The sequence below is a fragment of the Hemitrygon akajei genome, chromosome 14 (genome assembly GCF_048418815.1).
Source record: "Hemitrygon akajei chromosome 14, sHemAka1.3, whole genome shotgun sequence".
NCBI classification, from domain to species: domain Eukaryota; kingdom Metazoa; phylum Chordata; class Chondrichthyes; order Myliobatiformes; family Dasyatidae; genus Hemitrygon; species Hemitrygon akajei.
The window spans coordinates 79,589,382-79,613,033 of record NC_133137.1 but is presented as its reverse complement, the minus strand read 5'-3'; the positions used below and the strand labels follow the sequence as shown (position 1 = coordinate 79,613,033).

The 23,652-nt window shown below is 45.1% G+C and overlaps 1 pseudogene; it reads right to left on the bottom strand.

Annotated features, from left to right (window-relative positions):
- Window positions 1-21,130: 21,130 nt before the first annotated feature.
- Window positions 21,131-23,652, bottom strand: part of LOC140738196 ((E3-independent) E2 ubiquitin-conjugating enzyme UBE2O-like) — a 34,494-nt pseudogene continuing 31,972 nt past the window's right edge.

The following is a 23,652-nucleotide window of genomic DNA, read 5'->3' as shown; positions in this document are numbered from 1 at the left end:
CTCGAGTCCGCGCCAGCTGTAACATTATTATACCCAAACATCCTCTGAACTTTCAAAGTTGCCTCTAGGCTTTCCAACATTGTACTACCTGTGTATGGAAAGAGCTGTCTGGATGGCCTGTTAAACAAAATTTTCCGTTATACTTCATACGTGTGGGCGCCATGGTAGTGTAGCAGTCGGTACAATGCCATAACAGCTCGAGGAGTCAGTTCAGAGTTCAATTCCAGCGTCCTCTGTAAGAAAGCTTGTGCGTTCTTCCTGTGTGCGTGCTTGATTCCTCCGGGTGCTCGGTTTCTTCCCACGGTCCAAAGGCGTACTGGTTAGCTGTTTAATTGCTCAATTGTAAATTGTCCCCTGATTAGGCTAGGGTTAAATAAGTGGATTGCTGAGTGACACGGTTCGGGGGCTGGAAGGGTCTATTTATCTCTAAATATAAATACGTGGCATTAATATATCAACTTCCAACGGCACATTGGAAACAGCTACAAGAACTCGTCTTGTTATTAGGGATGGACAGTGATTCCCGCTAACAGCCAACTCCCAGGAAGTGAGTAATGGAGAAGAAAATGGATAGTTAATCAAATGAAGCAGAGATCGGTTCACCCACACGTCAGGACCAATAACGTCGGAACAAAGCAGAGACTGGTGTAAGTCAAAGCATTTACCCTGGCAAGAGCAGCAGGGTAATGCACATGCATCAGTGCTAAAGCAGGCGCAGTTTAATGGGATTGCCTTTCTGGGATTATCTTGCTGTTAACTTGCATGTTGGATGTGAGATATCAGGTGTGTTTGATCGCTCTGAGTCTGTACTTGCAGGAATTTCAAAGAATGGAGGGGGAGGGGGGATCTCATTGAAACCTATCAAATATTGAAAGGCGAGGAGAAAGTGAAATTGAAATTGTGTAAGACATTGCTGAGGCTTAATTCGGAGTATTGCGTCCAGTTTTGGTCATCTACCTGGTCCAAAAGTTCAAAGGTTCATTTTATTGTCAGAGTATGTAGGTAGAGTACAACTCTCGGCTTTTCCATGAGTTAGCTCATGTTCTCGGCCCTATTCGGTACCCTGTCTTTGATCTCCATGAGGCAGCTCTCCGGACACAGCAGAGTGCTAGACCATTCGATCGATTTCCAATCTGCATGTCGCTGGCTCCAACAGTTTCCGTAACACAATCAAAGACAAAGAGAACAAGTAGAACACAGAGAAAGTGAAATAATTGAAGAGATTGACTATCTGGAAGATGTTGCCTGAAGAATCATTGTTCGCTGGCACCATCTTGACCAAAAGATGTAAATAACATTGAAAGAGTACAAAGAAAATTTACAAGGATGTTGCCAGGACTTGAGAATGTGAGTTATATGGAAAGATGGAATAGGTTAGATTTTTATTCCTTGAAACATAAAAGATTGAAGGGGGATTTGATGGAGGTTATCAAAATTTTGGCATTCAACTCTATTGTTCCACAAGCCTTGGTGAACAAAATCCTATTCCTCAGTCTAAGTACATCCCTGTGCAACTGGGTGTTGGACTTCCCAATGAACAGACCTCAGATAGTCTGGATGCTCGACCGTGTCTCCCTCCCCATCATCCACAAGACGAGTGCCCCCTGGGTAGTGTGATGTATACACTGCTCACCTGTGATTGCTCGGCGAAACAACCGCATTGTCAAGTCCGCTGTTGTCATGACAGTGGTGGGGCTCATCACCAGTGACGATGAGACGGCCTACAGAGAGGAGGTGGAAGAGCTCGAGGCCTGGTGTCAGGCAAATAACTTCTTCCTCAATGTCAACAAGACAAAGGAGATGGTTATTGACTTCAGGAGAACTCGCACCACTCCCACCCTCCTTTACATTGGTGGCACAGCAGTGGGAACTGAGCAGGTTCAAACTGCAGCGAGCGCACATCACAAACAACTCCCATGGTCCCAGGACTCATCCTACACAGTCAAGGAAACTCACCAACACCTCCACTTTCTGAGGAGGCTGAACAAAGCTGGACTTTGTACATCCATACTCACGTCATTTTACAAATGCGCGGTATAGAGAGCATCCTGACAAGCTGCATCACTGGATGGTGTGGAAACTGTGCTGCGGCAGACAGAAAGTTTCTGCAGCGGGAAGTCAAAACTGTCCAACACCAGCCTACCCGCCATCAAGGATATGTTTACAGAAAGGTGCTGGAAAAGGGCCAGTTACATCATGAAAGGTCCCACCCACCCTGCTCATGGACTGTTTACCCTGCTCCCATCAGGGAGGAGGCTATGTAACATGCACCACAGGACCATCAGACTCAAAAAACAGTTACTTACCACAAGCAGTAAGGCTGATCAACAACTCCACCCATACTTCATCATTTCCTGTCAGTCACCTTACGTGTGGCCTAGTGTCACTGCAATCAATCTATGTATGTACTGTAAACTATTATGTATTTATATTCATTGTGTTTTTTCATTATTGTGTCCTTCACCTTTTGTGTGTTTTTTGAGCTACATTGGATTTGGAGTAACAATTATTTTGTTTTCCTTACACTCATGTCCTGGAAATGACATTAAACAATCTTGAATCTTGAATCTTAAATCTAGCCTCCTCAGCATCGAGGCAATGCCTCAGAAATGCAGTATCCAACACTAAGGAACCTCACCACCCAGGATGTGCCCTCTTCTCATCGCTACCATCAGGAGGAGCCTGAAGACACACACTCAATGATTCAGGAACCTGCCATCAGTTTTCTCAATGGACTTTGAGGCCATGGACAACACCTTGCTATTCCTTGTTGTGCACTATTTATTTATTTTGTAATTTATAATTGTTTTAATTTCTTTACCCTTTATTGCTCCTCCAAAGCAATAATCTTCGTGACATTTAAGTCACTGATGAAAATCCGACTGATTCTTAAGTTACGTGTTGTCAGAGATTGGAAAATGTCTCCCGCAGGAGGACAGATGGTGAACTACATGTTGCTACTGAAACTCCAAAATTTGCATTTATATTGTTCAAAGTTCAAAGTAAATTTATTATCAACGTACAATATATTGCCATATACAATCCTGAGATTCATTTTCTTGTGGGCATACACAGTAAGTTGATAGAATAACCATAACAGAATCAATGAAAGCCTGCACCAACTTGGGCATTTAACCTGAGTATGAAAGACAACAAACTGTTCAAATACAAAAAGAAAGAAATATTAATAATAAATAAATAAATAAATAAATAAATAAATAAGCAATAAATATCAAGAAGATGAGATAAAGATCCCTTGAAAGTGAGTCCATAAGTTGTGGGAACATTTCAGTGATGGGGCAAGTGAAGTTATCTTCTTTGGTTCAGGGGCCTGATGGTTGAGGGGTTGTAACTGTTCCTTAACCTGGCGGTGTAAATCCTGAGGCTCCTGTACCTTCTTTGTGATGGCAGCAGCGAGAAAGAGCATGCCCTGGGTGGTGGGGTCTTTGATGATGGATGCTGCTTTCCTGCGACAGCACTCCATGTAGGTCAGAACCAGAATCAGGTTTAATATCTCAGGCATGTGTCGTGAAAATTGTTAATGGTGGGGAGGGCTTTACCTGCAATGGACTGGGCTGTATCCACCACTTTGTGTTGGATTTTCCATTCAAGGGCATTGGTTTTAACAAAACAGGCATCCCAAGACTCAGCCACATGAGAAGATTGTGGAGCAGGTGGCCAAGGTTTTGATCAAATGGGATTCTTCTGGGAACTACAGGCTGGTAGGGAGGCTACTGGAGGGAATTCTGAAGGAGAAGATCTACCATCACTTGCATATCAGATGGATGAAGACCCATACTCAAGAATTCAGGAACAGCTTCATCCCCTCCGGCAGATTTCTGAACAGGTCTTCCCTGTTGCACTGGATGAACATGACATCTCCTGTGCCTTGTTATGCCCTTCACTCTCCACAGAGTGCTGCAGTTCCACCTTCCTGGCCATTGGATCTCACTGTAGATCTCATCCGCCCAGTCTGCCGGAGCTGACTTCACATGCTAAGACAGGCATGCCCCTATCTCGCCTGGATATGAGGCCAGCTGCTACCCTCACCTGGTTTAGCCCACCTGTCAAAGCAGTGTACTGGATTCAAAGTTCAAAGTAAAATTTATTATCAGAGTACATACATGTCACCACATACAACCCTGAGATTCTGTTCCTGTGGGCATATTTTGCAAATCTATAGAATAGGAACTACAACAGGATCAAAGAGCAACAAACTGTGCAATTGAAATATAAATAAATAGCAGTAAATAACGAGAGCATGAAATAACAAGATAAAGAGTCCTTGAAGTGAGATCATTGGTTGTGGGAACACCAGAAAATAGAATGAGTACACTTATCCCCTTTTGTTCAAGCGCCTGATGATTGAGGGGTAGTAACTGTTCTTGAACCTGGTGGTGTGAGTCCTGAGGCTCTTGTACCTTCTACCTGATGACAGCAGTGAGAAAAGAGCATGGCCTGGGTGGTGAGGATCTTTGATGATGGGTGCTGCTTTTCTATGGCAACATTTCATGTAGATGTGCCCAATGGTTGGGAGGGTATACCCATGATGTACAGGGCTGAAACCACTACCTTTTGAAGGATTTTCCTCTCAAAGGCATTGGTGTTCCCATACCAGGCTGTAATGCAGCCAATCAGCTCACTTTCCACCTCACATCTTTAGATGATTGTAAATGTTGTTGAGGACATTGCCAAATCTCCACATATTCCTAACGAAGTAGAGGTGCTGTTGTGCTTTCTTTGCAATTGCATTTATTTGATGGGTCCAGGACAGGTCCTCTGAGATAGTGACACCCAGGAATTTAAAGTTACCGACCCTCTCCACCTCTGATGAGGACTGGCTCATGGACCTCTGGTTTCCCTCTCCAAAAGTCCACGATCAATTTGTTGGTCTTGCTGACCTTGAGTGAGAGGTTCTTGTTATGACACCACTCAGCCAAATTTTCAATCTCCCTCTAGTATGCTAATTCATCACCATCTTTGGTACAGCCCAGAACAGTGGTGTCATCAGCAAACTTAACTATGATGTTGGAGTTGTACTTAGCCACACTTAGGGTTGTGTCTGTTGTCACACGCAAACAGCTACTTGGAGCCACAGGTGAGAGCCGGGTGTCAGGTGGGGACCGAAGGTGAGGGAGCAGTCCTGTGGTGGGCACGACAAGCCCCTTCACCAGAGGTGTCACCCCTCCCTGGACTCCCCACACACCCTGTAATTTATACGTAGTCATTTTATGTTTTATGCTACAAAACAACAAAATTCACATTCTTTAAGTCACTGGTAATAAAACTGATTCTGAGTATATTCTGCATTCTGTTAGTGCTTTTCCCTTTGTACTTCCTTATGTTTTGGAGAATTAGGCCACTCGACCCATTGAGTTTTTCCACTATCCCATCATGGCTGATGTATTTTCCCTCTTAAACTCATTCTCCTGTAACCCATTGACGTCCTTACTAATCAAGAACCTATCAGCCTCTGCTTTAAAAATACCCAATGACGGCCTCCACAGCTGTCTGAATTCCACAGATTCACCACCCTCTGGCTAAAGAAATTCCTCCTCACCTCTGTTTTAAAGGGATGTCCTTCTGTTCTAAGGCTGTGCCCTCTGGTCCTAGACTCCGTCACTATAGGAAACATCCTCTCCAGATCTGCTCTGAATGGACCTTGCAATATTCTATACATTTAAATGAGATACCTCCTCATTCTTCTAAACTCCAATGAGTAGAGGTCTGAGAACCATCAAGTGCCCCTCCTTACATTAACTCCTTACATTATTCCCTGGATCATTCTTGTAGCCCTCTGGACCCTCTCCAATGCTGACACATCCTTTCATAGACCATTCTTAAAAGGGACCTGAGGGGCAACTTCTTTGCCCCGTCTCCTGATCTTCTGCACTCACCTTGCTTCCTCAACACTACTTGCTCCTCTGTCTATCTCTGTATCATCCGCAGACTTGGCCACAAAGCCATCAATCCTGTCATCCAATTCACTGACATGGAACATGAAAAGAAGTGTCTCAAGACTGACCCACTAAGACGGCGCCGATACACACTTTGCATGAAGCTCCGATGAGAATCGTCTAATATTTCTGTTCAGTGCATCTACAGCAGAAATCCGCAGCCGCAGCCACGAGCACTGGTAAGCAGCAGCATTTTACGATGCTTAAAAAAATCTAGCGATTTTCAAAATTGGTGCATCCTGGACTGCAGAGTCAGGTTGCGAATGCAGTTCCCCATGAAGAACACCAAATTGGGCACAGCCCTTAGGTCTACAGGTATGTTTGAAACGCCAAGGCTTCAGATCCCACTCCTGACTATCCTGCTGGTGAACGTACAATCTCTGGGAAATAAAACTGGAGACCTCAGAGCAAGATTGCTGTACCGGGGGGACATCAGGGACTGTTGTGTACCTTGCTGCACGGAAACGTGGCTCTGCCCCACCATCTCAAACGCAGTGCTGCAGCCCAACGGCTTCATCATTCTCCGTAAAGCTCAGTCTTTTAAAGGTGGGGAGGCGAGTACTGCACGCTTTATGATGAACTCGTTGTAGTGTGCATAGGCATAGCGGTTGCTCACCCGGCCTGGAACATCCAGCGGTCAAATGTCATTCATTTTATCTGCTGATGGCATTCATGGTTATTCCACCATCATCCTGATAGCAGTGAACATTCCACCTCAGGCCAACGTTGAGCATGAACTGGAAGAGCTGAGCCCTGTAATCAGCAGGCATAAAACTGTGTACCTTCATGTCTTTCCTATCATTGTGGGGGATTTCAACCAGGCCAGCTTGAAGAAGTCTCTGAACCACCACCAACATATCACCCGTGGAACCAGAGGAGCCAACACACTTGACCACTGTTATACCACCATCAAGAATGCCATCCCATGCCCACACTTTGGAAAGTCCAATCACCTGGCTGTCCTTCTACCCCCCAGCATAAGGCAGAGACTAAACACCACTGGACTAGTGGTGAGGACCAAGAAGGTATGGTCAAGGGAGACAGAGGAATGCTTACAAGACTGCTTTGTGTCAGTGGACTGGACAATATTCAGGGATTCATCTTAGAATCTGAACGAATACACACTGTTGTCACCAACACCTGTGTGGAAGAGAGTGAGTCTTCAAGAACAACCCGACATATTCAAACCAAAAGCCAAGGAAGAATCAGGAGACTCATAGTCTGCTGAGGGCTAGGTCTGTAGCACTCAAGACCGGCGATCCAGAACTATACAAGAAATCCAAGTAAGACCTACAGAAGGTTATTTCAAGAGCAAAATGCGTACAGTGCACGGGCACGACGGGAATTAAATGGTCCTCTGATGCAGTCACCTATGGACTGATGTTGGGTCACCTACGGACTGATGTTGGCTCATGTGGGAGTGGAACATTGTTTTTCTCCGAACACAGCAGTAAAATCCCACGGCCAGGAGAGAAAGTTCCAAATGATAAATCAAGAAACAAGGCCTTCGGCCAATCTAGACAATGCCAAACTGATAATCTTGCCCCTACCAGTGCACTGTCTCCTTGCATTTGCCCTACCGAGGTGCAACACCTCACATTTATCTTGGTTAAACTCCATCTGCCATTTCTCTGCCCATATCTGCAACTGATCTATATTGTGTTGTATCCTTTGTACCGAAGAGACCTGATGAGTTTTAAAGGCAAAGGGTGGTCACACCAAATATTGATTTGATTTAGTTTTTTTTTTAACTGTTTACTGCTCTTTATAGTAAATTTTCTGATATCTAGAGATTTTTCATTATTTTTGAAAGTATTTTTGCTTTACACATGTGCCTAAGTCTTTTGGCCAGCACTGTATTTCCTTTTCGCCTTGTCTGCAGGCTACTGAAGTCTGGTGACAGGACATCACTGGCTCTTTGCAGTTTGAAATAGGCAGCAGATTGCCACGTCACCTGGGTTTCACTGTGACAACTGATAACAGCTCCCAGAAGGCAGAATCAGCCTGCTAAGTTAATGCAGTGTCAAAAGCAATCATGTCGGGGCAAACATTAGAATTGCAGAGCAATTTTTTAAAAATTATGCGATTGAAGTCGTATTTGATTTGCGAGTTTCCAAGATTGGTAAAACAACCTGGGATTCATGTTCTGTCAGTTACCCTTCATTAGAATGGAAACATTGGAGACATTGCCAATTAAATTCAGCTGTCGTCCTCTTTAATCAGGCAACCTTCTCATTCAGGCGGCTCAAGAAATTCAGACAGTCCTCGTCAACCCTTACCAATTTGTATTGATGCACCATAGGAATATCCTATCCAGATGCATCACGGTTTGGCTCGGCAACTGCTCTGCAGGTGACCACAAGAAACTGCAGAGAGTTGTGGACACAGTTCAGCACATCGCAGGGACCAGCTCCTCCCTGTGGACTCTGTCTACACTTCTCGTTGCCTCAGTAAAGCAGCCAAGGTAATCAAAGACACCAGCACCCCGGGCATTCTCTCTTCTCCCCTCTCCTGTCAGGCAGAAAATACAAAAACCTGAAAACAACCTACTACCAGGCTCAAGGACAGCTTCCATCGTGCTGTTGAACAGTTCCCTAGTACGATAAATTGGACTCTTGACCTCACAATCTACCTCATTATGATCTTGCAGCTCATCGTGTACCTGTACTGCACTCTCTCTGTAGCTGTTACACTTTATTCTGCATTCTGTATCGCTTAACCTTTGTCATTTTCATGAATAACGGGGATGTCATTGTCATCTTCAAAGTTCAAAGTACATACACCATATGCAACCCCTGGGGTTCATCTTCTTGCAGGCGGCCGTAAAGCAAAGAAACACCGTTGAATCCATGAAAGACACGACAAATCCAAAGTTTGAAAAATTAACAAATAGTGCAGACAAGCGGTAAATAAATAAAACTATCTGAAGAAACCGTTCCATAATCAACGTTCTCTCTAATTTTTTTTTTACAGCTATACAGACTAGCCATTGCTTTGTGCAGGAATTTTTTACACCGTCTGAAACCTGCATGGCAATAAAGGTTATGTGCACAGGAGCATTTCAGTCACTACGTGGCCATGTACCTGCCCAGCTTAGAGGGAGCAGTGTCCGTAATCTGTGAACTACTATAGCTTCAGAACCATTGTCCCTACAGAGATTCTATGAATTCCCAGGATATAGGTTGTTAAATCCAAGAAATGTATTGAGTTTTTACTCCATTCATTAATGTCTTTAAACAGTGCTCGTAATCTCCAATTTTTATTTAGTTCTCTTTGTAATATTTAAAATTTAATTAAAAGTTATGCTTTTCCCTTCTTGTGTTGTAGACTGTGATTGGCTGAGATCATAAGACATAGGAACAGAATTTGGCCAAAAGGCCCATCGAGTCTGCTCCACCATTCCATCTCAACCCCATTCTCCTGCCTCTTCTTCATGACCTTTGACACCCTGACTAACCAATAACCGATCAACCTCCCCTTTAAATACATCCAATGACTTGGCCTCCACAGCTGTCTGTGGCAATGAATTGCACAGATTCACCATCCTCTGGTTAAAGAAATTCTTTCTCATCTGTTCTAAATGGACATCCTTCTACTCTGAGGCTGTGCCCTCTGGTCCTAGACTCCCTAACAGTTGGAAACATGCTCTCCACGTCCATGCTATCTAGACATTTCAATATTCCATATGTTTCAATGAGACCCCTCCCCCCATTCTTCTAAACCCCAGCAAGTACAGAAATAGTTTGCAAAGGGTTAAGTTGGAACTGTGAATAATTAGCACTTTCCAAGGGAGTGTAAGGTGAACTTGACATCAGTGGAGACTTGACTCTCAGTTGCTGATTCAGAATGTGAGTTTGTGAATCAGACATCAAAAAGCAACCAGTTTTCCTGGTTTCCTGTAGAAAATTAAGATATGATTCACCAGTGAAAACAACAGATATATGAAACCATAACTCACTACACAGGGCAAGAGGTTCAGAACTGTTGAATTTTGGTGTTTTAGATCCAAGATTCTTTCGGAAGTCAGGAAAGAGGCACAAACCTCGTTGCTTCCCTAAAGTTTTATTAAGTGCAGAGAGAATTCAAAACTTTGTATTATTATGTATTGCAATGTACTGCTGCCACAAAACAACAAGTTTCATGACATATGGCAGTGATATTAAAGCTGATTCTGAGTAGTTGAGCTAATGGAGAAAGGAAAGGAGAAGCAAACCAGAAAAGGAACATGGCAGGCCAATGTTTTCTGCCCTTCTTATACCACAGGTAAGAAATAATTCATTCAAATTTGTAAATAAGAGTTAACCAATTGGATAGTCCTATTCAAATAACGTAATACCAGAGAAACTTCCACTGTAACCACTAGGGGGCACACTGAACAATTGCATATACAAAAGCGACTCCAGTGGATTCCAGTTAATTGGGGCATTGTTTAATCAGGGCAGCTGCTTATTTGGGACAACTCTTAATGATAAAACAATAAATCTAGAAACTAGCTGGGATTCCCCTCATTTGTTTGGGACAGGAGACCATTAGTTTCTAACTAACGTTGGTCACATGTACTTGCATAGCCGTTAGAGACTAAAACTGTGATTAGAGTGAACAGTTTACAAATAACATGCATCTGCGTTGAAAAAGCAGTGATTTTTGTCAGTGATAGTTGGCAAGAAATAAGCAGTAACCTGTTTTTCTGACCTGTTTTTCTCACCATGAATTCTAGCATTCAGGCTTGGAAATGCCAGAAATGGGGTGAAAATGAAATGATTTCACAACTTCAACAAGTTAGCAATTACAAAAGTATCGACAATCAGCTTGAATGTTACAATGAAAATGAAGATTTGGGGATGAAGTCATCAAAAGCATTGTATGAAGGCAGTCTGTTCTCTACACTAGCTGTCTGCACTGATTTTGTTCAGTTACAGTCAATCAAAAGAACACAGCAGTGCACACTGGATAAATTCCTTGTGGATCTAACACACAGTTTTATAGCACTGTAGTAGTATTGATTGTGATCTAATTTGTTCTGTATTTCATTTAAATACATAAATTGTTGCTGTTAAATGATCATTTATCTTTTTAACTAATTCCATGAAAATTTGGCTAATTGGAACACTGATTAATTGATCCAAAATGTCCCAACGTGTCCCAATTAACTAGAACCCACTGTATATAAAATACAAGCAGGAATAGATTGTTAAACTGCACAGAAAGTAACAATTGTGCAGTCTAATCTAACAGTACTGTACCAGGAGAATTACCTTTGCAAATACGCCATCAATCTTCCTGTTAAAACAGCGGCTCTTAGAATTATTCATTGTATTTAAGTCCATCTTCCACTGTTAGCCGCTCACCAGAGTCCTCTGCCCTGGGCCAGTCTTTCAGGTTGTCCCCAGGTGTAGTCCATCAGATCCTTCCTCTCCTTGGAATCAGAGTCAGGTCTAATATCACTGGCATATCTGATGTTGTGAAATATCTGTGGAAGCAGCACATTGCAATACTTGAGATAAGACCATAAGATATAGGAGCAGATTTAGACCCATTTGGCCCATCGAGTCTGCTCTGCCATGCCTGATCCATTTCCCTCTCAGCCCCAATCTCCTGCCTTCTCCCCCTGAAACATAAGAATAAAAGAGCAATAAATCACATCAAGAAATATATATTTTTAAAATTAAAATTAAATTAGTAGTGCATAACTTCATGTGTCAATTCGGAAATCTAATGGCGGAGGGTACGAAGCTGTTCCTGAAATGTTGAGTGTGTGCCTTCAGGCTCCTGTACCTCCTCCCTGATGTAAATATTTGGAAATTATTGTTCAGGAAAAATAACAATGAATTTAAATTCCACTTGCTTGTAACATAGAACATGCATTCAGTCGCCAATTTATTAGGTACCTCCTGTTGTGTTCAGTTCTGGTCATCTCATTATAGGAAGGATGTAGAAACTTTAGAGAGAGTACAGAGGAGATTTACCAGGATGCTGCCTGGATTAGAGAGCATGTCTTCCGAGGAGAGGTTAAGCAAGCTAGGGCTTTTTCCTTTAGAGCGAAGGAGGAGATGAGGGGACTTGATAGAGTTGTACAAGATGATAAGAGGCATAGATCAAGTGACTGCCAGCATCTTTTTTTCCCAGAGCAACAATGGGTAGAGCACAGAACATGGAACATTACAACATAGTACAGGCCCTTCAGCCCATTATGTTGTACTGACCTTATAACCTACTCTAAGAACAATCTTTATTAGGTTCACCTGCTTGTTAATGCAAATATCTAATCAGCCAATCATGTGGCAGCAGCTCAATGCATTAAAGCAGTCGGACAAGGTCAAGAGGTTGAGTTGTTGTTCGGACAAAACATCAGAATGGCGAAGAAATGTGACCTAAGTGACTTTGACTGTGGAATGTTTGTTGGTGCCAGATGGGGTGGTTTGAGTATCTCAGAAATTGCTGATCACCTGGGATTTTCATGGATAATGGACTCTAGAGTTTAAAGAGAGTGGTATGAAAAACAAATGAAAATATCCAGTGAGCGGCAGTTCTGTGGGTAAGAACACCTTGTTAATGAGAGAGGTCAGAGGAGAATGGCCAGACAGGTTCAAGCTGACCGTAACTGAAATAACCACGTGTTACAACAAGTCGAACCTTGAAGTTGGTAGGCTACAGCAGCCGAGGACCATATCAGAGATAATAAACCTGATTTTGATTCTGATTCTGGTTCTGATCGTGCATGTGATTCCACCTCTCACCACAGTGTGTCAGTGTTGAGCCTCAACTCATCCCATGTCGAATTCACATCACAAAACCAGGACAAAGTTAATTACATCTGTTGCTAACCTACATTTAAATTTATAAACTCACTCATCACTCTCACCTCGAGCTTAGTGAACTCCACATGCTCCACAGACAATGCTGTACACATTGAGGACAGGTGAAATAGGAGCCACGCTATTGGACTGATAACCAGAGCTGACCAATGCTCCCTTCTTCCCGTCTTCAGCCCTCGTCCTCTTCCTGGACACCTCGTTCTGGTCTCCTGCCTGCTCTGGACCTTTTCATTGCCAACTGCTGACAAGAAATCAACAGTCTCGACTTCACCACCCCTCTCTCCAATTCCAACCTCGCTCCTTCCAAACGTACTGCTCTCCATTCTCTCCGCACCAATCCTAACCTCGCCATCAAACCCGCAGATAAAGGGGGGGTGGGGGTGGTGGTGCTGTAGCAGTCTAGCGGACCGTCCTCTACCTTGCTGAGGCCAGGCGACAACTCTCAGACACCTCCTTTTACTTACCCTCTGAACAGGACCTCATTAAGAAGCACCAGCTCCCACACCATCACCAACCTCATCCACTGCCACCAACATCATAGTTCCCTCATCCTGCACCTCCCAGTTCCATCTCCTGCCCAAGGTCCACAAACCTGCCTGTCCACATAGACCTGTTGTTTCTGCCTGAACTTATATCTGCATACCTCGACTCAGTTTTATCCCCCACCCCTCAATTCAGTCCCTTCTTATCTACATCTGTGACTCCTCACACTCTTGATCTTTTCAATGATTTCAAGTTCCCTGGCCCTGATCATCTTATTTTCACTATGGACGTCCAGACCCTCTATAGTTCCATCCCCCCTTCAGGAGGGACTTACAGCTCTCAGTTTCTCTCTGGACACCAGACCCAACCAGTTCCCCTCCATCACCACTCTCCTCCATCTGGCAGAACTTGTCTTCACCCTCAATTAATTCTTCTTTGGCTCCTTCCACTTCCTCCAAACGAAAGGTGTAGCAAGGGCACTTGCCTGGATCCCAGCTGTGCCTGGCTTTTTGTCAGCTATGTGGAACAGTCTATGTTCCAAGCCTACAACGGTGACCGTCCTGCACTTTTCCTGCACTACATCGACGACTGCATTGGTGTTGCTTCCTACACCATGCCGAGCTCATCGACTTCACCAACTTTGCCTTCAACTTCCGCCCTGCCCTCAAATTTACCTGATCCATTTCCGACACCTCCCTCCCCTTTCTCGATCTCTCTGCAGACAGCTTATCTACTGATGTCTATTATAAACCCATGGACCCTCACAGCTGCCTGGACTATTCCTCTTCCCACCCTGTTGTAAAAAATCCCATCTCCTTCTCTCAATTCCACCGTCTCTGCCGCATCTACTCTCAGGATGAGGCTTTTCATTCCAGAACAAAGGAGATGTTCTCCTTCTTCAAAGAAAGGGGCTTCCCTTCCTCCACCATCAATGCTGCCCTCACCTGCATCTCTTCCATTTCACGTGCGTCTGCCCTCATCCCATCCTCCCACCATCCCAGCAGGGATAGGGTTCCACTTGTCCTCACCTACCACCCCACCAGCCTCCGCGTCCAGCGCATAATTCTCCATAACTTCCGCCAACTCCAGCAGGATCCCACCACCAAGCACATCCACCCCACCATCTTTCTGCATTCCTATGCAACTCCCTTGTCCATTCGTCCCTCCCCACTGATCTCCTGGCACTTATCCTTGCAAGTGCAACAAGTGCCACATCTGCCCCTACACCACCCCCCTCACTACCATTCGGGGCCCCAAACGGTCCTTTCAAGTGAGGCAACACTTCCCCTGTGAGTCTGCTGGGGTTACAGTGTATGCTGTGTCTGGTGCTCCCGGTGTGGCCTCCTGTATATCGGTGGACCCGACGTAGGTTGGGCAAACACTTTGCTCAGCACTTATGATCCGTCCGTCAGAAAAAGCAGGATCTCCCTAAAGCCACCCGTTTTAATTCCACTTTCCATTCCGCCATGTCAGTCCATGGCCTCCTCTGCTGACACGATGAGGCAACACTCAGGGTGGAGGAGAAACACCTTATATTCCATCTGGATAGACTCCAACAACAATTTCTCAAACTTCCAGTAATGCCTCCCCCCACCATCACCATTTCCCCCTCTCACCTTCCCCTTCCCCTTCCCTTTCTACCATGGTCTTCTACCCTCTCCTGTCAGATTCCCCCCTCCTCCAGCCATTTACCTCTTACACCACTCGACTTCCCGGCTCTTTACTTCACCCCCTCCCGCTCCCAGTTTCACCTTTCACCTACGACCTTGTATTTCTTCTTCCCTCCCCCCATTTATTCTGACGTTGCATCTTTTTATCTCCAGTCCCGATGCAGCATCTCGGCCCAAAACATCGACTGTTCACTCATTTCCATAGCTGCTGCCTGGTCTGCTGAGTTCCTCCAGCATTTTGTGTGTGTTGCTGGGATTTTCTCCTGTTTGTGATATCCAGAACCTGCGACCTGAAAGATAGTTCAAATCCCAGCAAAGGAAACTGAGGGATTCCTTTACTTAAATTAATCTGGAATGTATTACCACTGGTTTATTATTGTCATATGTAGCGGGAAGCAGTAAAAATCTTACATTTGGCATTGGAATTGGTTTATTATTGTCACATGTACCAAGACACAGTGAAAAGCTTGTTTTGCACACTGTTCATACACAGGGCATTGAGGTAGAACAAGGTTAAATAACAACAAAGCAGAATAAAGTGTCACAGTCACAGAGAAAGAGCAAGTGCGAATAGACAATGAGATACAAGGTCATAACGAGGTAGACTGTGAGGTCAAGAGTCCATCTTATCATATCAGGGAACCATTCAGTATTCTTCTAACAGCAGGGTAGAAGCTGTCTCTCAGCCTGGAGGTATGTGCTTTCATGATTTTGTATCCAATTCTTACTTTACATTTTTCCTGTTCAATATACTGTGTAATGATTTGAACAGGATGCAAGATAAATTTTTCACTGTATCTTCATACACCACCATGACCACCAGACTCGGAAACAGTTATCCTCCACACCCCCAAAACACAACTACCTTATCATTTCCTTATGAACAGACACTCCTGTGCCTAGTGTCACTTTATGGACATACAATCAATCTATGTATATAAGCTATCTTATGTATTTATATTTATTGTGTTTTTTATTATTCTGTTCTTTATCTTACTGTCTGTGCTGCATCGGATCTGGAGTAACAATTATTTCGTTCTCCTTTACACTTGTGTACTGGAAATGACATTAAGCAATCTTGAATCTTGACTGTTACTGTCTAGCTTGAATATTGTCCAGGCCTTTACGCAGGTGGCTATGGGCGGCCTCAATTGTTGAGAAGTTGTGGTTGGATCTGAATGTTATACAGTTCACATTATCTTGCATCCTGAATCTTGTGACAATCCCTGCAATAAACTGATCCCAAAACCAATATCTTGTGCATAATGGGAGGGGGAGAGGACATAGGGTGATTGTACGTCCATAAAGTGACACTAGGCACAGGAGTGTCTGTTCAAAAGGTGACTGATATGAAAGTAAACCAATCTGATCTATTCTGTCTAACAATCTATGACATGCTGAGTGGGGAGATTCCTAGAACTCTATCATAACAATACAAACCAACTCAGCTGAGGATGTCCGACCGTGGTTTGATGTTAGAGAGAGAAGATTAGCTTTACTCATCACATGTACATCGAAACATTGAATCACTTGAGTTCGAAGTGGTTGGTTCTGGGATCCTGCTGCTGGATTTGACTAACACAGAGCGTGGATGCGAACTGCTGGGTTCATAGAAAACCTACAGCACAATACAGGCCCCTCAGCCCACAAAGCTGTGCCAAACATGTCCTTACCTTAGAACTACTAGGCTTACCCATAGCCCTCTATTTTTCTAAGCTCCGTGTACCTATTCAGGAGTCTCTTAAAAGACCCTATTGTTTCCGCCTCTACCACCATCGCCAGCAGCCCATTCCACGCACTCACCACTCTCTGCATAAAAAACTTACCCCTGACATCTCCTCTGTTCAGGGGACATCTGCCCTGTAGTTCTGAAGCAGGTGATCATTCCAAGGTAATCTTTTCCTTTTAACTGGCTGATGGAAACCATTCCGGCTGGGTCACCTGCCACTGACAGCAGAACGAGGTTCACTGGGCTGGTTAGGTACTAACCACCTCAACTCTGAACTGATTCCATGAGACCTCAGAGCAGAACTCGGCCCATCAAGTCTGCTCTGCTATTCCATCATGAGTGTTTTATTTTCCCTCTCAACCCCATTCTCTTGCCCTCTCCTCGTAACCTTTGTCAACCTGATTAATCAAGAACCTATCAACTTCCGCCTTAAATATACCCAATGGCGGTCTCCAGAGCTATCGGTGGCAATGAATCTCCCTCTGGCTAAAGAAATTCCTCCTCATCTCTGTCCTAAATGAATGTCCCTCAGTTCTGAGGCTGTGCCCTCTGACCTTGACTCCCTCACTATAGGAAACATATCCAATCTATCTAAACTTTTTAATACTGCATAGGTTGCACTGAGATTTTCCCCGTGACCACCTCTTTGATGCGCTGATCTCTGGAGCTTTGCTCTTTTGCCTCTGCCTGTATGCAGGTAGGAGAAGGACAGCCAAGTGATCAGATTTATTGAAATGCAGTCTGGGCATGGAACGGCAGGCATTGGTATAGCAGTGGTCTAGTGTGCTGGGACATCTGGTGCTACAGGTTATATGCTGATGGCAATTGGGCAGGGATTTCTTCAAAAAAGCCTGGCTGAAATCCCCAACTGTGATTTGAAATGTATCAGGGTGGACTTTTCTTGTTTCGTGATGGGATCATGCAGTATCTCAAGATTTGATTATGGTTGGCCGCTGGTGGTATGTACACTGCAGTCAGGATCAACAAGGAAGACTATCAAAGCTTGCGGCGGGATCTGGACCAGCTAGAAAAATGGGCCAAAAATGGCAGATGGGAGCTAATGTAGACAAGTGTGAGGTGTTGCACTTTGGGAGGTCAAACCAGAGCTGGACTGGCACAGTAAACAGCAGGGCATTGAGGAGTGCTGTAGAACAGAGGGATCTGGGAATACAGGTCCATTTTTCCTTGAAAGTGGTGTCACAGGGAGACAGGGTCACACTGAGTGCTTTTGGCACATTGGCTTTCATTAATCAAAATATTGAGTACTGGAGTTGGGATGATATGCGGAAGTTAGTGAGGCCTAATTTGAAATATTGTATGCAGTTCTGATCATCTACCTACAAGATAGATGTCAATAAGATTGAAAGAGTCCAGAGAAATTTTACAAGGATGTTGCCAGGACTTGAGGACTGAGTGATAGGGTAGGACTTCATTCCCTAGAGTGGAGGAGAATGAGGTAATATAGGGTGCCACAGTGGTTAAGCTCGATTCTAATACAGCTCAGGGCATCGGAATTCTGGGTTCAGTTCCAGCGCCATCTGTAAGGAAGTTGAACGTCCTCCGCGTGGAATGCATGGATTTCCTCCGGGTGCCTCAGCTGCCTCCCACAGTTGAAAGACACACCGGTTAGAGTGGTTTATTGGTCACCATAAATTGCCCAGTGGTTAATCTAGGTTAAATCGGGGGTCATTGGGCAGTGCAGCTCAAACGGAGGATTAATTTAATCTGACTAGCTGCATCACCGTCTGACATGGTGGTGCACAGGATCGAAAGCTGCAGAGAATTGTAAATGTTGTCAGCTCCACCATGGGCACTAGCCTCCAAAATATCCAGAACACCTTTAAAGAACGATACCTCAAAAAGGCAGCATCCATCATTAAAGACCCCCATCACTCAGGTCATGTGTTGTTCTCATTGCTACCATCAGGAAAGAGGAAGAAAAGCCTCGATGATTGAGGAGCAGTTTCTTCCTCTCTGCCATCTGATTTCTGAACAGACATTGAACCCATGAACACTACCTCACTACTTTATTATTTCCTATTTTTGCACTACTTACTGTAATTCAGTTTTTTTCTATTATTATGTACTGCAAAGTTAACAAATTTCACGACATATGCCATTGATATTAAACCTGATTCTGCACCTGAGGGCTATAGAAAGGGTTAGGATTAGGTCCCCTGTGGTAAATATTCCCATCTGGTGGCGTTCTGCCGCTATCACAGGTCCCCTGTGGACAACACTCCCACCTGCTGGTACCCTGCTGTATTGACAGACCCAGGGTCAGCAAGAAAACCAGTTAGGTATTCCTTTCACCCACATCACACCATTGCAACCCAGCCAATAACCATGGCTTTTACTAAATACAGAGATGTTGAGTGTGACCACTCAGGGAGGGGTCAAACCCGGACATCTCAAGCCCATGGTGACACCAGTAGGCCACATCATAATGAGATGCAACATCACAACAGGATTTAAACTCTGGTCACCTGGAATCCAGAGGCAGACCAACCACCCTCAGTGTGGCTGGAGGATGGTGTGCTGATCTGGAGGCCATGTTAAAATGCCTCACTAAATCGGGCTGATCCTCGGATGGTGATGTTGAGGTTTCCCCGGCCCCCAAGTGACAAATTTGGGTCTTGGATCTTCCTGCTCCCTGTCGTTCCCAACGGAGTAGCACCGATCAAGTTGGGGCCCGATGAATTCAGATCTACAACCTAACGAGGCCAGATCATGGATTTGGGAATTGTTCCCCCTCATTGGGATTTATTGGTGGCCTCAAATTCTTTTCATGGATTGCATCTCCTATATCGGAAATCTAACAGTGGATGTGGAAGGGAACAGATTTTGTCGAGGGGGTGAAGCCCCTGAGGGAGGGAGAGCTGGAGATGGAGAGGAAGAGGACAGCGAAGCACTGGGAAGATCTTTGGAGCATTCATTCTAGCAGCACCATCAATGGATGCAAGGCCTCTTCCTAAGATTCAGTGTTCTGATCTTCAAACTAACTGATATTCTTGAACTAAACTTTACACATCGAAACGCTGAAGAGAGACAGATGTGGAGAATAGGTGGAGACATCTGAAGGGGAAGAAAGAAACTTTGTATAAGAAGGAGAGACTCCCGGAGAGAGAGAACCCTAGAAATAGTGAGACAATATACCAAATCCCTCCATTCCTTCAGGAGGCAATGTTTAGAAGGATTGTCTTTGGGGGGGGGGGGGGGTGATAGATTAGTTGTTGGGATTTGGGTAAAGCTCTGGGTAAATATATGTAATTATTGTTTGGAGCCCTCTGTCTTTATTGATCCTGGGCTGTTGCTAAGGAGCTGCTACCAGGGTGATGTCGACAAAGGCCCTTCAGTGAAGTCAAACACACCCCTTGGGTCTGTCTGAAGATGGTGCCCAACGTCCAACTGCAGACCAGAAAACATTCTGCCTTTAATACTCAGACAGTGCCTAGAATCTAGAAATGTAAATGTTCTTGTTATCGTCTTGTAGTAATCTGTTAATGGTCACATGTGTTCATCAAAGTTCAAAGAAAAATGTATTATCAAGAGTACATACATGTCACCACATTCAACCCTGAGGTTCTTTTTCTGCGGGCTTACTTAGTGGATCTATAGAACCGTAACTAAGGAGCTGCTCCCCGGGTGATATCAATGAAGGCTCTTCAGGATCAGTGGTTAACCAACTGTGCAAATGCGGATATAAATAAATAGTAATAAATAACAAGCATGAAAGAACGTTAAGAGTCCTTAAATGAGAGTAGCTATCCCCTTTTGTTCAAGAGCCTGATGGTTGAGGGGTAGTAACTGCTCTCAGACCTAGAGGTGCAAGTCTTGAGGCTCTTGTGCCTTCTACCTGATGACAGCAGGAAGAAAAGAGCATGACCTGGGAGGTGAGGATCTTTGATGATGGACGCTGCTTTTCTACAGCAACATTTCATGTAGATATGCTCAATGGGTGGAAGGGTTTAACCCGTGATGTACTGGGCCAAATCCATCACCTTTTGTTGGATTTTCCGCTCAATGGCATTGGTGTTCCTGAACCACAGGTACCAACATCAGTCTGGTTCCCCCACGTGTCGACGGCTACTGTCAGCGTGCCCTTCACCAGGGGCACATATTATGCTCTCTGGTGGCACCAACCCTGGTCTCCAGTTGGCCTCAGCTCACTGGTGGGAACCACCCTTTTGGATTCACCCCTCTAACGGGGCACCTGGGTTGTGGGTGGGTTAAACTTTGGGGAGGGCGGTCTCAGATCTCGATTTGGTCTTTATGTGAATCCCCACTCTCCAATGTGGACGTACCCGCAGTCTCTCTCCACAATTCTTCTGTGGGAGCTTCTTTGTTCCTGCAGCTGGCACACCCATGGAGGGTATATTGGCCCCAGTGGCAGCTCCCCCGTGTGGCAAGGGCTCGCTGCAAGGGTAGAACTCTTTTGGCCTGTGTAATCGTCAGCACAGAGCTGGATATCCACCCTCATCTCTGTTCCTTTTCAACCTTCTCTCCCTGATGGTTCACCTCAAGGGAGCTTTCTGGGAGTCGCTGCCTTTTGAAGCCCAGCGGGAGCCTGAGTCGGTCATGATCTCCTTTTGTTTCGGCTGATGTACTGAACACAAGGGTGGTCTGAGTCTGGAACTGAGAGTTTGGAAGTCCCTCTATCTTCCCAATGTCTACACTCAGGTCTTGCAGGTAACAAGCAACTGCAGCCAGAATAAGGACCAACGTTTCAGAGTGCCCAGTGCAGCTGCAGGACATGGGAGCTTCGATGAAGGAGCAAGGTCTCTCATCCTATCCACCAGATGTCACCACTTCACCTACCCTTCCACCTCAAGCCCCCTCCAGGCTGTGGCAGCAGAACTTTTAGTAGACCCTCGCCGGTACTTAAGAATTGGGGTCATGACTGACATTTGGATGATGGAATTGACGGCTTTTTGGCTAAGTTTGCAGCTGACACAACGATAGGTAGAGGGGCAGGTAGTGTTGAGAAAGCAGGGAGCTGCAGATATCTTGGACTGATCAGGAGAATGGGCAAAGGAGTGGCAAATGGAATACGGTGTCGGGAAGTGCAGGGTCATGCACCTCGAGAGAAGGAATAACAGCACAGACTATTCTCTAAACGGGGAGAAAACTCCAAGGTGCAAAGCCAATCAGCGATCTGAAACATGAGAAGATGTAGCTTACTCAGGTTCATCAACTGAATACATTAGGTGACAATTCACAGCAGTTTGGTGTTTTGAGGAGAGGCCATTGGGGATCCGACGTGCAAGAAGGTGTATCGCTGACTGAGTACATAGAGCATCGATTCATGGCATTTGGTGTTTTGAGCAGTGGGGATTGTGAGGCTTTTCCTCTTCGAGGCTTCAGTGAGGAGAGGCTCGAATGAGAGAAGGTGAAAAAGCTGCAGGTAGATATTCCCCAGTTAATTTATTGTTTTCCTTTTTTATACTTGCTCAGAACAGTAGGGATGCCAGGCAGGGTAGTGGAAAACTCCACTTGCAGGGTGTGGGAAGGTCTCCCCGGAGGTCTCCCTGCCAACTACACCTGCAAGAAGTGCATCCAGCTGCAAACCGTGTTAAAGAGCTTGAACTAGATGAACTCTGGATCATTTGAGAGGCTGGGGTAGTTGGGGGTGGGGAGGTGATTGATAGGGCATTTGAGAGGTAGTTACGCTCAAGGTGCAGGACACAGAAAATAGGTGACTGTCAGGAAGGGGAAGGGTGTTCAACAGCCAGCGCAGAGTATCCCTGTGGCCATCCCCCTCAACAACACATTGGATCCTGTTGGGGTGAGGTGAGATGACCTAGCAGAGGAAAATCATGGTGGTCGGGTCTCTGGCACTGAGTCTGCCTCTGTGATTCAGAAGAGAAGTGTGGAGAAGAGGTGAGCTGTGGTGACAGGCGCATGATAAAGTGGACCAAAGTCAGCATGGAGGTTGATAGGTTCTCGGTAAGTCAGGGTTACAAAGAGAAGACAGGAGAATGGGGTTGAGAGGGATGATCAATCAGCACTAAAGAAGTGCTAAAGCAAACCACATGGGCCAAGTAGCCTAATTTTGTGGTCTTATGTTCGAACTGAAAGACATTAGTGAGGCCACAGCTGGAGTATTGTGTTCAGTTTTGGTTGCTCTGCTATAGGAAAGATGCCATTAAGCTGGAAAGAGTGCAGAGGAGATTTACAAGGCTTTTGACGGCACCTGAGGGACTGAGCTTTAGAGAGAGGTTGGGACTTTGTTCCTTGGAGTGCAGGAGAATGAGGGGTGACCATGAGGGGCATAGTTTGGGAGAATTCACACAGTCTTTTTCCCCACGGTTGGTGAATCAAGAACTAGAGGGCATGAGCTTAAAGTGAAAGGGGAGAGATTTAATAGGGACCTGAGGGGAAAATTATTAACCCAGATGGCAGTCCATGTATGGAACAAGCTACCAGAGGAAGTGGTTGAGGTAAGTGCATACATTAACAACATTTAAAAGACACCCAGACTGGTACATGGATAGGAAAGGTTTAGAGGGATACAGGCTGACTACAAGCAGATGGGACTGGCTCAGGTGGGGATTCCTCCAGCCTTTTCCTCTTCCCCTCTATTCTCTCATCCTCCATTAATCCACAACCCCAGGCCAGATGATGCAATTGGCTCAAAAATGATGTTGTCTTCAACAGATGGTACAAAGCAAGTTCTCTGATTGGCTCCGGGACATTGATATCATTGACCAATCCTTCCAGAGCAGTCTCTGTGATTGGCTTCAGGACAATGACATCACCGATTTAGTTGATCAAGCCCTTGGCTGTGATTGGTCCCACGACTGTCACCTCTAACAGATTCCAGAGCAATGCCTCCTGTGATTGGCTCTGGGGTTGTGCCCACGGCAATGATGATTGTCTCCACAGCTTTGATGTCATCGTGCAGCCCAACCAATTTCACCCCTGTGATGGGCTCCACCTGTGGCCATATTGGCTCATGGCCTGTCTCACTGGTGATAGGCTCATTCCTTGTGATGCAA